The following is a 16,268-nucleotide window of genomic DNA, read 5'->3' as shown; positions in this document are numbered from 1 at the left end:
GTGACATGTGGCACCAAGTTCAGCCATTTTCACCCTATAAATAGAACCTCTCCCACCCTCATTTTCTTCACACTTTTCTCATTCTTTCTTTTCTTTACTCTCTCTCTTGAACCTCTATCTAGCCCCAACCCCCCCCCCCCCCCCCCCCGAAAAGCCTAGGGAACCTCCCTAGCACGAGGCAGAAGCCCCTGAGTGCTCGATGGCTCCGAGAAGAACAGCTTTTCCGCACGGGAATGCTGCTCCAAGCAAAGTCTGGTTTTCTATAAACCCGCTGTAAGTGAGCTACACCTACGCTATTTTTAATATAGCTTTTATTTAATTATATTAACGTTATTAAGAACATATAATAAGTAATTGGGCTATTATTATGGGTTATATAAGTATTATTTAACAGTTATATAATAGTAATAATAGCTAGACTATTAATTAGTCTCCGTGATAATAGACTAAACTCTAGTGGTAATAATACTAGGTTTCGTCGAAGGAAATTATTTTTTTTCAAGAAGTGAAGCGCTGTCTAAGTTCGGAATCACCACCTTTTCAAGTGAGTGCATAGTTACTTTCATCTTACAATTAGATATGAAGTATTTTATATAAACTACGTGCTACGTGTGCATACTATTTGAATACTTCGTGTCTATGCTGGATGAACGTTTTTTATACATGTTTTAAATGATTTGAACTGTATACGTATTTTAAATATACAAGTATGTTGGGTATGAGATGGGTAGATGAATGATGAGAGATAAAAGATGATGTCAGTAAACATTGGCAGCTATAGACTTAGTGCCTAACAAATAACATCGACAGCTATGGACTTAGTGCCTATTAGACAAACACTGGTATCTATGGACTTAAAACCTATTAGGAACTGCTAGCTTTGGACTTAGTACCTGTTAGGAATTGGTAGCTATGGACTTAGTACCTATTAGATAAACACTGGTAGCTATGGATTTAGTATCCAGCAGCTATGGAATTAGTGCTTTACGAACGAGCATTGGCAGCTATGGATTTAGTGCTAGTCCTATAACCCTGGAAGCAAGGGACTTTGGAATAAACGAATGCAAGATAAATGACTCTTAGGATAGATCCTTAAGAGTAAAGAAGACAATGGGGATGGGTAATTGGTTGATTGTTTGATTGTTTAAACATAATAATTATATTATTGTGGGTTGAAAACCCTATGTACTCACCAGGTTTCCCAACCTGACCGACTCAATTTATTTATATCACAGGTGACGATGTGAAGTTATCTTACACTGAGAGATTAAGGAGATATAGATCACTAGTGATAATGAATGTAAGTTCTGTTTATGCTTATGTTTCTGTATTGACGATGATATCCCAAATGTTTTAAAACGAATTAAAAATACTTTTCTTCGGAAATTTATTTGATAACGTATTTATCATGTTTTACTAGGGAACAAATTCCGCAACATTTTTATTAAAAGAGGTACTCTGATTTTCATAAAGCATAAACAAAAGCGGTCTTTTCTGGCCGTGAAAATGGGGATGTCACAGTTGGTATCAGAGCATTAGTTTAAGCGAACTAGGAATATGGATTTATTTCTAGACTTAAACTTTGAATGTTAAGTGATGATTGTTAGATGTGAGCACTAGCTTATTTTAGGAATTATGACTAAAATGTTTCTATGTGCTAAATGCTTTGTGATTTATATGTTGTTATTTATTCGGATCTATGGTCTGTTGCCGACCGGATCTGGAAACCTTATGTGTTTAGGATTCTAAACGTACGACTACGATATTAGAACTAGGATATAAAAGTTTCGGAGTGATAAGGATGATTCAAAACGTCAATCCTAAATAAAGAACTAGATTCACCTTATTCGGTGTATAGATCAAAATGGCAAGAACTCGCAGTGGAGTTGGGAATACAAATAGGAATAGGAATCAACCCCCGACGATACAGAAAATACCTGTTGTAGTCGAAGATGTACCCAAGCCAATCACCATGGCTGGAGTACATGCCATGATTCGGGATATGTTAGCTGAACAAAGGGAAGAAATGAGGCGGATGTTGAATAGGGACGAACCTACTATGCCCAATGAGCAACCCGAGCTGATTCCCGAGCAATCAGAGGAAGGGAACTACAGCCACCAAGTGAGTCAAGTGGTGACTCAAAGTGAACGAAGGGATGGCCCGAAGAGGAGAAACGACAAGGATGGGCGAATGTACAAGAATTTCTTGGGTGCGAAACCACCGAGTCTCTTAGGAAGCCCGAAGCCGGTTGAGATTATGGATTGGATCTTCGAGATGGAGATGGTGTTCGAGACCTGCAGTTGTAGCGAGAAACAGAAGACTGTCTTCACTGTCAGACAACTAAAAACTAGAGTCTTGAGCTGGTGGAAGCTATTGGAAGATACGATGCCACGAGGAGAAGCCCTAAGGATGTCATGGGAAGAGTTCTTGGAACAGTTGAGAATGCAGTACTGCTCAGAGATAGATCTGATAGACCTGAACAACGAGTTTCAGAACTTGAAGAAAGGGAAGATGAATGTTGATGAGTATGCCACCGCATTCACCGAGAGGATGAAGCTATTTCCTACTTGGTTCCTACTGAACTCTCGAAGATGATAGATTTGCTAACGGATTGCCCACTGACTTTGGCCCAATGTTCAAAATGGCAACTACTTTGAAAACAGCCGTTAGAGAAGCTAAGAACGTAGAGACCCAGATTAGAGAAAAAGGTCTAGAAAGAGATAAGGCAAGAGAAAAGCGGAAGTTTGAAGGATCTTCAAGGTCCAACAAGGAGAGCAAATTCTCAAAGCTTGGAGGAGGAGAAGGAGGTGAAGCGAGATGGTGCGATAAATGCAAGAAGAAGCATTGTGGGAAGTGCAACGAAGAAGTGAGTTGTTACAAGTGAGAAAGGATTGGTCACTATTCCAAGGATTGTACACATAATGATAAGGTATGCTACAGATGTGGAGGCAAGGGGCACATGTATAGAAATTGCCCAAAGAAAAACAAAGCAGCAAGGCCAAACACACCACCAAGGCCAAGGGCGTTCCACATGATCCTCGACGAAGCAGAAAACAACGTGATGAACCAAGGATGAGGAATCCATACCCGAAGATCGAGTTATGAGGTAGCCTAAGAGATAGAACAATATGATGTAGCCTATTAGAGGCATAGTCTAGGGTGAACTTGAACACCCATGTAATAGTTTCAAGAAATAATGAAGCCTTCGTTTTGCTATCTGATGTATTAAACTGTTATGTGATTTTCTTGTATGGTGACTTGGAAAACTGTGAGACAATACTTAGGATGAGTATGAGTAGGTGTGAAAGGTAGTAGATGCATATACTACCGGAAGCACAAGACTCACGCTTGGATCAGGGAAAGTCACAAGGTTACCAAGAAGCCAATAATTAAGTCTGTTTTATTCAAGCATGTCGTTACCATCATTTCGGTAATGACTAAGAAGATTGTTGTTATTCTGACCCTAGTGGTCATATCAAATTGAGTCCGCATACGATGAGTATGTTACGTGGTTCAGAGAACCAAGTTTGATGTAGCATCTAACTTAAACCAAAAGATTGAAATGAAAGCTAACCCAGGGCGATCAGTAGAAGTATCGCGATGATTGTTAAAGAAGTTGGTAGCTAGAAATTCTACATATTGAAATGTGATTGTATCACATTAGAACATGAAGGAAGGTATACTTTGTTTTGGAGTCTGACTCTAAGTGACCTAAGTCTAAAGTGTTGCAACATACGATGATAGGTCATTAGAATATGACACATAGATCCATAGTAGTAATACAAGAACTTATCTCAAGTTCGTATCCAGTAAGGATCGAGATTGTGACTTGAAGGTCATGATTTGGAGTCTAGCCTGAGGTAGAGAGCAGGTGCACGATCGAGTACTGCTTACAGTCAACGAGTCTAAGAGATAGACTTGAAGGAATATAGAAGTTATAATTATTACCTAGGATGAAGAGATGATGTATGGAGTCATTATACGGGTCCTGTTTTGTTGATGATTCCGGGACGTAATCATCCTAAGGGGGAAATAATTGTAACGCCCGTAGATCCGGGCTAGTCAATTTAGAGGTAATAGGGGTCGAAAATGACTTTTCGACAAAATACTATTTAGAATAAATAATCTTAACCAAGTTGTAGAATACCTCACAAGGTTTCCGTACATATAAAAAGCGTCGAAATCCGAGTTATAACGAAGAAGTTATGACCCGTCGAAGTTTCGCAACGGAACCGGCACGACACCGGGAAGCGTAAATAGTGATTTTACAATGGAGGACTTTTTAGCCTTAGTGATCTAAACGAAACTCATAGAATATGTTAAACCTAGAAAATCCATAAAAAGAACGCCCAAATCTGACTTCATATGAAGAAGTTATGATTTTTCTAAGATTCGGCTTAGCAGTGCACGACCCGAAACTCGAATTTTAGTTCAAGCGCTTTTTTGCTTATGTGACTTAAATGAGAGTTGAATATCTCATTAATAGGAACTTAACAATAAAAATACAGACGAAAACAGAATCCGTATGAAGGAGTTACGAATTATTCGCGGTCATTTAACAGTCTAAACGCCTCGTAGTGTTAAATTTAAGATCGGTCGAGAATTAGCCGACGAAGTCAAAATGAAAGTTGTAGATATTATTTTTACCTACGCGTGGATATAAAGAACATCAAATGGAGGTCATATGTGAAAGTTACGGATTTTAGAAGTCAGAAGTGTGCTGTGCGAAAATGGGTGATGTGGCACAATCTTGGCCATTGCTTTCTCCCCAAGTCTTGCCACTAGATGGTGACACGTGGCACCAAGTTCAGCCATTTTCACCCTATAAATAGAACCTCTCCCACGCTCATTTTCTTCACACTTTTCTCATTCTTTCTTCTCTTTACTCTCTCTCTCTCTAGAACCTCTCTCTAGCCCCGAAACCCCCCCCCCCCCCCCAAAAAAAAAAAAAAAAAAAAAAGCCTAGGGAACCTCCCTAGCACGAGGCTGAAGCCCCTGAGTGCTCGACGGCTCTGAGAAGAACAGCTTTTCCGCACGGGAATGCTGCTCCAAGCAAAGTCTGGTTTTCTATAAACCCGCTGTAAGTGAGCTACACCTACGCTATTTTTAATATAGCTTTTATTTAATTATATTAACGTTATTAAGAACATATAATAAGTAATTGGCCTATTATTATGGGTTATATAAGTATTATTTAACGGTTATATAATAGTAATAATAGCTAGACTATTAATTAGTCTCCGTGATAATAGACTAAACTCTAGTGGTAATAATACTAGGTTTCGTCAAAGGAAATTATTTTTTTTCAAGAAGTGAAGCGCTGTCTAAGTTCGGAATCACCACCTTTTCAAGTGAGTGCATAGTTACTTTCATCTTACACATAGATATGAAGTATTGTATATAAACTACGTGCTATGTGTGCATACTATTTGAATACTTCGTGTCTATGCTGGATGAACGTTTTTTATACATGTTTTAAATGATTTGAACTGTATACGTATTTTAAATATACAAGTATGTTGGGTATGAGATGGGTAGATGAAGGATGAGAGATAAAAGATGATGTCAGTAAACATTGGCAGCTATAGACTTAGTGCCTAACAAATAACATCGACAGCTATGGACTTAGTGCCTATTGGACAAACACTGGTAGCTATGGACTTAATACCTATTAGGAACTGGTAGCTTTGGACTTAGTACCTGTTAGGAATTGGTAGCTATGGACTTAGTACCTATTAGATAAACACTGGTAGCTATGGATTTAGTATCCAGCAGCTATGGAATTAGTGCTTTACGAACGAGCATTGGCAGCTATGGATTTAGTGCTAGTCCTATAACCCTGGAAGCAAGGGACTTTGGAATAAACGAATGCAAGATAAATGACTCTTAGGATAGATCCTTAAGAGTAAAGAAGACAATGGGGATGGGTAATTGGTTGATTGTTTGATTGTTTAAACATAATAATTATATTATTGTGGGTTGAAAACCCTATGTACTCACCAGGTTTCCCAACCTGACCTACTCAGTTTATTTATATCACAGGTGACGATGTGAAGTTACCTTACACTGAGATATTAAGGAGATATAGATCACTAGTGATAATGAATGTAAGTTCTTTTTATGCTTATGTTTCTGTATTGACGATGATATCCCAAATGTTTTAAAACGAATTAAAAATACTTTTCTTCGGAAATTTCTTTGATAACGTATTTATCATGTTTTACTAGGGAACAAATTCCGTAACGTTTTTATTAAAAGAGGTACTCTGATTTTCATAAAGCATAAACAAAAGTGGTCTTTTCTGGCCGTGAAAATGGGGATGTAACAGGCGAGTCCATAGGATGCACTCGGCGAGTAGACCGCTGTGTGACAAATTTTATTCTGCCCAAGTCCGTTTCTGATGTATGGGGGCTATATAAACTAATACTTCCCCTCATTTTTCTTCAAGGAATAAACATTCTATAACCCTTCTATCAATTGGACTCATAGATTAACTCAAAACTTCGTTTCTTTTCTCGCCTAGACTTAATTTCTCGCTTCGTCAACCTTGACTCTAGACCCTCACATGCAATCCTAAGCATCAAACTGAAAAGATCAAAACAACACACAAGTAATAGAAAAATGTAAACAAACATCAAAATTAAATTCCTAAATTACCCTAATAAACGAGAAGTTCAAAAAGAAAAAGAAAAGCAAACTCTAATGACGGGTTGCCTCCCGCAAGCGCTTCTTTTTGTGTGAGTCTTTAGCTGGACTCCCAACTTAATAAACTTCCAATAAACTCAATGCCAATCCATCTGTTGCATTAAATATTTTCTTTGGACCAATTTGTAAAATTTGGCTCTTTGCTTCAAAAATTGGCCAAACGAGCTTCAATTCATATAACCCAAGAATCTTGATAAGGGTTGGAACTGGTTGGATACTAATCAAAAATGGATCATGCTTCCGAACATTATCCAAAGTTGGAATCGTCACCCCATGCTTCGCAACACAAACCAGAAGAACATGGGACCATGTTGTGATAATGGTCAAACCACGAGTTGGTTCCTGCAATTCAGCTTGTTTATGTTCTTCATCCGAACTCTCTGCTAGCAACCTTTCCAGCTCCTCCAAATCTCTTTCTGGATTAAATTCTTCATCTTGTAACTTTAGCTCTTGTGACTCAAATTGTTCCTCAAGAAAAGCATCAAGAGCATCGAGATTTGGAAAACACATAATAAATAAAAATAAAAATAAAAATTAAACTAAAAAAAGTTAATTAACAAATAAAAAAATAATAACAATTAGCAAATAAAATTAACTGTTTAGAACCGTTCCCCGGCAACGACGCCAAAAACTTGATGTGTGTGAAACGAACTAGTTTTAATCCTACTAACTTAAACACAAAGACAAACACACGAAAGGCAGTGTAGCTATCGATTAGCAGTTTAGTTCAGGTAAGTAGGGTATCGAACACAAAGAACGGTAAACAATTAAAATAAATGCTAATATTATCTAAATAAAACAAGTAAAAAAAGGGTTTTCTCTAGTTTTACAAGACTAGAAACTTAAATACTTTACTAACACGCAAACTAAGCAACTAACAGCTAAGAAAACAAAGATCAACTAAATTCAATGATTAAAAAGGCCTTTTGTTTAGGTTCGAATCATTTTTTCCCATGGATGATTTTATGATAAATATATCGAATTAATTCTTCATTGGTTACCGACTAAAGTGATTAGATTCACATTTGCTATAGCTAATCCTTAGAAAACAGATTAATTCAAGCAATGGCCAGTTGTCTAAATTAATGAATTTCCTAGTTTGTTGATTCGGGTTTAGAAAGACTTGTAATTAGCTAAACAAATTGGTTATTCAATTAACCTCTTGTTGATGGTGTATCACACAAGCTCACACATTAACTTACCTATCTTCTAGTTAATTCTAGTTTCACATTCATTATTCCTAGACATACAACTATGTGGTCACGTAAATCATATGAAATTAGCAACTAAGAGATGTTCATACAACTTAATTACTGATTTATTAATAGAAGAATAGTTATTGTTAACACATAAGGTTCTTTAAAAAGCTTAATAAAATATAATCACCAATTAAAATTAATCCTAATCAAATAATCAATCCATGTTCACAAATTCATCTACCTAAACAAAAGATATGAGTTTTAGCTCATGATTACAGCAAAAACAAGCTCAAAAATGAAATCAATTGGTAAAAACATAGTTCAAACAAGATATTAGGTAAGAGTAAACTTGATTTTGACTTGATTCTCCTTAAAATTGAATGTAGGGTTGATTCCCTTGCTTCCCACGCTCCAGCAGCACCTTTAGTCGACAATTGGCCTCCAAGGGTTCATCTCTATGCTAGGGTATCGATCTGAAAGTCCCTTTATATATATTTTCATAAAACAAAGGCTACTCGGCGAGTCGATCACTTAAAATCCCGTGTATGGCAAGGCAAACTTAAGAATCGCGAAACTTCTGACCAACTCAACGAGTTGATGGCCTACTCTCCGAGTCCATTTGGAATCAGCATTTTCTAAAAACACGAAAGTCGTCCGAAATTGTGTCTAGTTTTCAGAACATTTTGAATCTCGTCAATCGGAGTTACGGTTCATGAGATATGGCCAAAACACCGACGAGGGGTCAAGCTGTCCAGCAACATCCTTCTTTCTTCAAAATCCAAGATCTAAGCTTCCAATTGCTAGTTCCGCTTTCTTTTCCATCCAAGCATGTCATTGTTGATGAAAAATGAAATTATAAACTAATTAAGTACCTTTTGTTCATTAAATGAGACAAAAACAACATAAAATATTAAGATAATGCATAATTTTATAACTAAATATGTTCATATCATATAGGAACGGGTGTTAGCTTTTGGACGGGATCTATCCGGAGCATTTTGTTTGTGAAGTCATTGTCTTGTCCAAATGATCACAAAAGGTTGAATTTTAAGAGAGCTCAAGAGCGGGTCAGAAAGGATGTTGAATGAGCATTTGAAGCTTTGAATAAACATTCGCATATTCTTAAATATATCGCACCATATGTGGAGGAGAAGAAAATGAGTGAGGCAATGTATACTTGTATGATATTTCATAATATGATTCTCAAAGATGAAGGAAAGGCAATATGTGAGTATAATGAAAATGAGATCGTTCAATCGACACAAGCTTTTGAGGTTGGAAGCGTTGAGTACATGTCGAGGAGGGCATTAGTTCATGATTTTAAGACGCATCATGTTCTTCGTAGGGACTTGATGGAACATATTTGAAACGTCGACCACATCGATCTTAACGCGGAACCAGACGACGATTTTGAAGGTTAATTTTCCGATGAACATGTCCTTTAGTTCTATCTAGGTTTGGTAATTTTATTTTCTATGTTTTAATTTTTAAATTCTATTTTTTTGGTGTGTTTGTTCTTTTTTTGAATTTCTATGTTTTCATTTTAAGCTTAATGAATTTTAGTTTTAAAAAATGTTATGTTTGAAATATTTATTTTGTATATTTAACAAAAAAGGTAGAATGACAAGTGTGGCAACCCACGCCTAGCAAATGACAAATTTTGGCGAAAGTGTGGCATTTACATTGTACATGGATCGTGGCAAGTGTGGCTACGCTAATCAAGGTAAATTGTAATCTTTGAATCTTCCGATACAAGTGGGTTTTTCTTACCTCGATACAGTACGCGCGAATGGAACAAAAACCTCATATCGCTTCCAAACATTTGTTTTTTGATTAGATAACAAGCATTTTGTTTTCTACTGCTTGATTACTTTAGATTTAGATAAAAAAAAACACCAGCAATGTGATTAGATTACATTCAATTTGTTTTATATGTTTGATTAATTTCACTAGGATGTACATTGTGATGTGTAGGGTATAAGAAGTAGGACAAGAAATGTTAGAGCAGTTAGCCAATTACTGATCTTCACCAAAGGGGGGTTGATCCTCTGGGCCTGTAAAGAGCTTGGAAACACTCTAAGAGCGTTACCAATTGAGACCTTAAGCTGATGCTGCCTTTTGGAGGAACGATCTAGTGCAGCTTCATACAAGTATGATGTACCTGGGGTTTCATATACTCTTAAATGGACGTTTCACAATGAGCTTGGTCTTGTGTTTGTTGTTGTGTATCAAAAGATTCTCTTTCTTTTATACGTGGATGACCTCCTTTCTATGGTGAAACGAGAGTTTTTTGAAATCGATGATCCCAAAAGAATAGTGTATGATGATTTTGATGAAACATTTAGACAACTCAGGAAGGAAGCAGAAGCTCATGTTGAAGACATGAAGAAATCAAAGCATGGGATGAGTAAGCAAGTTAGTAATATAGGTAAAAAGCAAGGGCAAATGCAAAAATCTGGATTTGAAGTAGGTAAAAAAAAGTGGCAAAGATGATGTCGATGGTGATAATGTAAAAATTGTTACAATTGGAAAATGAGGAGGTAGAGTATAGGGGTAAAGAAAATGGTGATAACAATACTAATAGAGGGGCGTTTGATGTAAATAAGTTACAAAAGATTCGTTGTAAAGGTGTGAAGAAAACCAGTAACAATCTTGTTCTTAACAAGGTTTCGAAAGAGGAACCAAAGAAAAAACCTGCAAAAAGGGATAGAGTTTGGGATGATTCCCCCAAAGAGAAAAAGACCATGTTGGATTTCACGGATCCTGGGAGTGAAAATGGTCATAGTTTCATGGTTGTTGAACAAGTTAAAGGTGAGAGTATAATAGACAAAGATGAGATTGTCAACAGTGACAGTGAAAATGAAGAAGATGATGATGAGAAAGTTGATTCAAAGAAGAAATGATGGTTTTCATCCTTGTTCCAGAGGTTAGTTTCTTAATTTTATTTATTTATTTTTTCACTTTTAGCACTTGGAAGTTGTTGGGCTTAATGAGTTAAGCACTTAATCTGTACATCTATTTATGGTTGTTTCCTTTTGACTTATTCTGGATAGAATGAGTTAATAGCTTAAGTTGGTTTAATGTATTAAGACGCTAACTTTTTTCCCTACAACTCCTATCACATTCATAATTGATGAATGGTATGAAATTTATTTTCTTCTTTGGAATGTAAGGGTAAAATAGTCATTCATTATGGAATAGAAGTACAGTTTATGTATACAACAGTTTATCCATATAGATGTTGTTATCCATTCAGCCACTTTAACAATACAATTTGAAGGGTCTAAAAGACCGACTTATGACCAAGAATGTGGTATGCTAAAAAAATTATTCTCAATATAAAGTTTCTTGGATAAAGTATGAAGTAGTTAGAAATAACAAATGTACCATTTTGTAACAGGCTGAAGAGATTGCTGAAAAACTTTGCGAGTCTATAGCAGTAAGTCTGGTGGGCAAAAAACTTGTTGTTTTTACTAGGGTATCATCAACAGTTCAGACGAGCCAACTCTGTCCTTTTTTGTCATTTATGATTACTTGATTTGTAAAATATGAGTAGACTGATATTGAGTGCAGGGCAGGGTGCAATGGAAGAATGCTCTTGTTGGTATCTTGACTCCAAGGCGCTCTATTGAGATTATGTGATGTTTGTAGGGTGTGGACAATCTTATACACACCTCAAAAAGCTCAATGTTAAGTCCTTTGTCAACACCCTCCTTGCTTAAATCAACCACTCAACTCACTTTGCTTTGTCTAATCTTTACTCACTTCTGGTTTCTAAATAAAATGACCATTTAAGACTGTTCTTCAAATTCCAAAGTTCTTCCTTTTTTTATTACTTTTTGAAAGAAATCTCAGACTTATATCCGAAATGTCAATTTCAAAGTGTTTAGGGTGCGTTTGGTTGTGAAAATTTTTCTAGTTTTCGATGAAATTTTTTAAATGAAAATGAAAATTTTGAATATGTGTTTGGATGATTTAGGTTTCAAAAATTTTCTAAGAAAATAAAAATTTTCTATTTTTCAAATTGTATGTAAATTAGAAAAGTAGTTTTTAAAATTTTCCAAAAAATTTTAAATTTCTAAAATTGAGAATGAAAACTCCACCTATTCCAACCAACCATGTTTTCAAAAGATTTCATTGAAAACTAAAAATGAAAACGTAACTCTATTTTTTTAAAATATTTTCTAAAAAAATAAAAATAATTTTCCACAACCAAATGCATCCTTAATATCATAGTTTTTCAATCAAATGTTTAATTTTAAGCTATAGTGTCTATATATTTCCTATTTACTATCTTTGTTTAAGTTTCTGTTAGATTTTAGTAAAGTACAATTTTATTTCTTGAAATTTTGGAATTATTTATCGGATTTCGTACTTGCTTTTGAAATTTTAATTTTATTATATTTTTTTTCCGAAATCCGAAATATCGGTCTGGGATCTAAAATGTAAGTTTGAAATATACATTTTTGACGGATTTTTTTTCAATCATGAATTACTCGTTCCGGACTTGATGGTTATTTTGCCAAAAAAATAAAATAAAATATCTAGTTATTTTCTTTAAATACAAATTTCATTATAATTAGATTACTCAATTTTCTTTGAAGTTAAATCACCTAAAGCTTCATCAATGTTTTGGTAAAGATAAAGTTGGGCCACGCAGAGAAGCCAATCTGGTGGGCATGTTTTCGAAAATCCAAAATGCTTTCATTTTTTTATAAATTAATTTTTAGAATATAATTTTATATCACTAGTGATTATTAGTTAGTTAAATAATGTTTATTGAAGTTTGAGAAATGGTATACAGTTATACACAATGACACAAAATGAAAGGAAACATGATTTCAAATTACGTGAAATAGTTTTTAATTATTAAATATTATTTAATTTAGAAATAACTTATGTTGCGTATAATATTATGATGAAATAATTTAATATATCATATGCTATTTGATGGTTATTTTCATTTTTCAAAGAGTTTTTGCCAAACTGCAATACTTTTTTAATTTGTATATTTCCGTTTTAGTTTACTATAATACCTTTTCTTTTATTTGATGCAAATTAATACTAAACCTCTTTCTTATTGGAGTTTTTGTAAAAAACATTGTTCAAATAGTTATAACCACAAAATAAAAAATATATTATATATATTCTCATAAAACAATACTTAAATTTATGAGCTCGTCACCTTTTCTACCATCAAGAAAAATAGTAGTAATTTCTTTGACTGTTTAAATGGCTAAACAATGAGGTATATACATCTTAATTATCGAATTTTTTAATGGATCGTCGGACTCATTAGAGTTTGTTATTCCATAACTTAAATTAAATACTTGAGAAATCATTTTAGCTTGTTATTCGGCATAGTTAGTCCCTACAATAATAAAATACCCAAATAAAAAATGGAATTAATATCGTTGTTTTAACAATCACTACTATGAACTATCTATACCCCTATGGTTAATAATTCACTCATTTTCCCTTTTAGTCGACCCAAATATGATTAATAATGACCTGCAATCAGTATTGATATGATCATTGCGCATATGCTAAGAGAGCCTTCATGCTATTGAGGCTTACACGTTTGACGTATAAAGTTCTTTAATTGAGTCTTTTCATTCTTTCATCATTGTAGGATAGTTCAACTAGCCATTGGACTCTCTATGCGGTATGCACTTATATAAGATCATAGGGTATGTATGAGAAATATTTTTTATTTTTTATATGTCACTTCAGTTTTTTCTCATTATTCTTTCATTCATCAAAAGGTAGAAAATGATCACCAGACAAAACCCCTACTTCGACTCCAAACTCCATGGAACCAATCAAGCTGCAACACGACCAAAGTACGTTTAATTGGATTCGCAAGACCAAAGAGATTGGGGAAGCGATATCATATAATCACCTAATGCACCTCCAACAACTACCGGAGATTAAGGAAGAAGGTGGTGTCGTTGAAATCAAATACCTTGGAGGTCTAAACATAATGCTACTCTTCATCGGATTGGAGGCGGCTAGGAAGTTTGTTGAAAAATAACAACAGATGGAAAGACTATCTGAAGTGGGCAAACATGAAGAAAAAAACATTCACTTCGAAAGGATTGCCTGGATTAGGATTGTTGGGCTTCCAGTGAAAATGTAGAGGGAAAATAATTTTTCTGCCATCGCAATAGATTCGGGAAAACCATTTTCCATTTCGATGAGATTATGAAACGGGTTGACCAGTCCAATGTGGAGAATGGTATTCTGACAATATATTCGGAAACATACTAACGATGAAATCTCCGATGAACGTGGGCATCGTTGAATTTGATGAGGACTGGTTTCCCTTCCAAACTGACCATCGGGTACGAAGATGAGGAATATAGTATATCAGACACGTGGATGCCTGAGGATAACCCCGAACTTAAAGACGAACAAATTGAGCCTTCTTCGACCAACCGACACTACCTTAATTATATCCCCCCCCCCCCCCCCCCCCGGTAATGGTTGCTCCGACATCTAATCCTCCGACCTCCGACAAGATAAGAGCAGTCGCTACATGGGATGGTCGTATTCATGCAGAAGTTGATGTGTAGCATTGGGAAACACAATTATACAAGTAATAAATTCGAATGAATTCATAAATAATACGGACAAATTAAACACAGAGTTAAGCCCTACCTTCAATATTGGGCCACACAATCCACCTCCACCTTCTGCTCCTTTTGGGCTTCTTAACAACTTACTCCCATCTAGATGTTTTGGTCCATTCTTGCCCCCCCCCCCCCCCCCCCCCCATATAACAATCAGATTCTAGAACCTCCGACCCAAACTTGGAATACATAATCCACTCTGTAGAATCAACTAGAAAACATCATAAAGTAGAATGTTCCCCACCTAGCACCTTCCCATGTCGGAAAAATATCGCTCTAAACCTTGATTCCACGTTCGAGGATGTCGATGATCCCTTCCCTAGGATGATCCCACTCTTCCCCATACGATCCCGATGTGTGGTATTCCCCACATTGATCTTAATAAATCTGCAATCAACCACAATCAGAATCATGTTGAACCTCATTCTCTTATGTACAGTGGTGACACTGCCTCATCTTATGAAGCCTTAAAAACGGTTGAAGTTGGGCGTGTGTTAGGTTTCGACATTGATGCCGATAATCCTATTCTTGCCGAAGTTATGTCCTATGGGTGAAATCAATGGGTACAACATTTCCCAATTAATTGGCTCTCCCTTAACACTAGAGGTAGCGACGAAGTGCATAAAGTGGAATCAGTTAGAAGGCTAAAAATCAAAGTTAGAATTTCCTTTATGGGAATTCAAGAGACACAAATCTTGGATGCTAAGACTATTAATATCGTTGGTTGTTGGGGTAATGGTGAGTTCGATCATGAAAAATTCAACGCTACTAGAAGACATACAGTGACTTTTAAGGATGTGGGATCGCTATTTCCTCAAATCGATATAGGTATTAAAATCCCGCCACTGTTTAATCAATATTGGTCATTATGTGGGAATTCAAGGAACCACAGTTTTTGCAAACATATATGGTTCGCATGCTCTTCCTAATAAGTTGAAACTATGGGAACAATTAATGAATATCATGACTGCCAAACCTGGTACTTGGATCATGTTTGGAGACTTCAATGTCGTTAGAAGTCCTGAGGAGAGAATTAATCCACAATAATATGCATCTAGTGCTCGTGGCTTCAATCACTTTATTCAGATGTTAGGACTGACTGATCTTCATATGGGTGGGCATCAGTTCACATATTGTAGTCAAGTTGATCTCAAAGTCAGTAAGCTCAACCGTTTTCTTGTATGGCATAATTTTTATAGCTTATTCTTAGGCGTCTCTGTTACGGCCCTTCCACGTGAATTCTCGGACCATTGTCCGATCCTTCTTACTACCTCTACTTTTGACTTTGGTTCAAGACCGTTCAGATTTTTTAACTCGTGGATGCTTAGAGTGTTGGGTGACAATAAAATAAGTTAAACACTTCAGACAAATATCAAAAAAACAAACTTAAATGAACTTACAAGACTTCTAAAAAACGTAAATAAAAAAGAACATGGTATTTAACGTGGTTCGGTCAAGGTGACCTATATCCACGCGCGGATGAGAGAGAGAGAGAGAGAGAGGGAGAGATGGTTTTATTAACTTTTTGGAACTATTACAAACACTCAAAATTGTATCTCACTTTGTGCTCTCACAAAAATCTAGTAATTTACAATGATGGGAGTATGAGCGTATTTATACTTGAGGGATCAGACCTAAAGCCTTAATGGGCCAAACCTATTGGCCCATAGGCCCATGAATGGTAACAACCAGTCATATTCTGCCATGCAATGTGTTTTAAAACATTCTTCC

General features: G+C 35.8%; 1 pseudogene; it reads left to right on the top strand.

Moving 5' to 3' along the window:
• Nucleotides 1-9,101: 9,101 nt before the first annotated feature.
• Nucleotides 9,102-11,547, top strand: LOC145040118 (uncharacterized; annotated as a pseudogene).
• Nucleotides 11,548-16,268: the final 4,721 nt, after the last annotated feature.

Source organism: Lactuca saligna, chromosome 4, assembly GCF_052625555.1.
Source record: "Lactuca saligna cultivar CGN05327 chromosome 4, ASM5262555v1, whole genome shotgun sequence".
NCBI lineage: Eukaryota > Viridiplantae > Streptophyta > Magnoliopsida > Asterales > Asteraceae > Lactuca > Lactuca saligna.
Note: the sequence above shows the minus strand (reverse complement) of the source record. Positions and strands in the feature narration are given on the sequence as shown.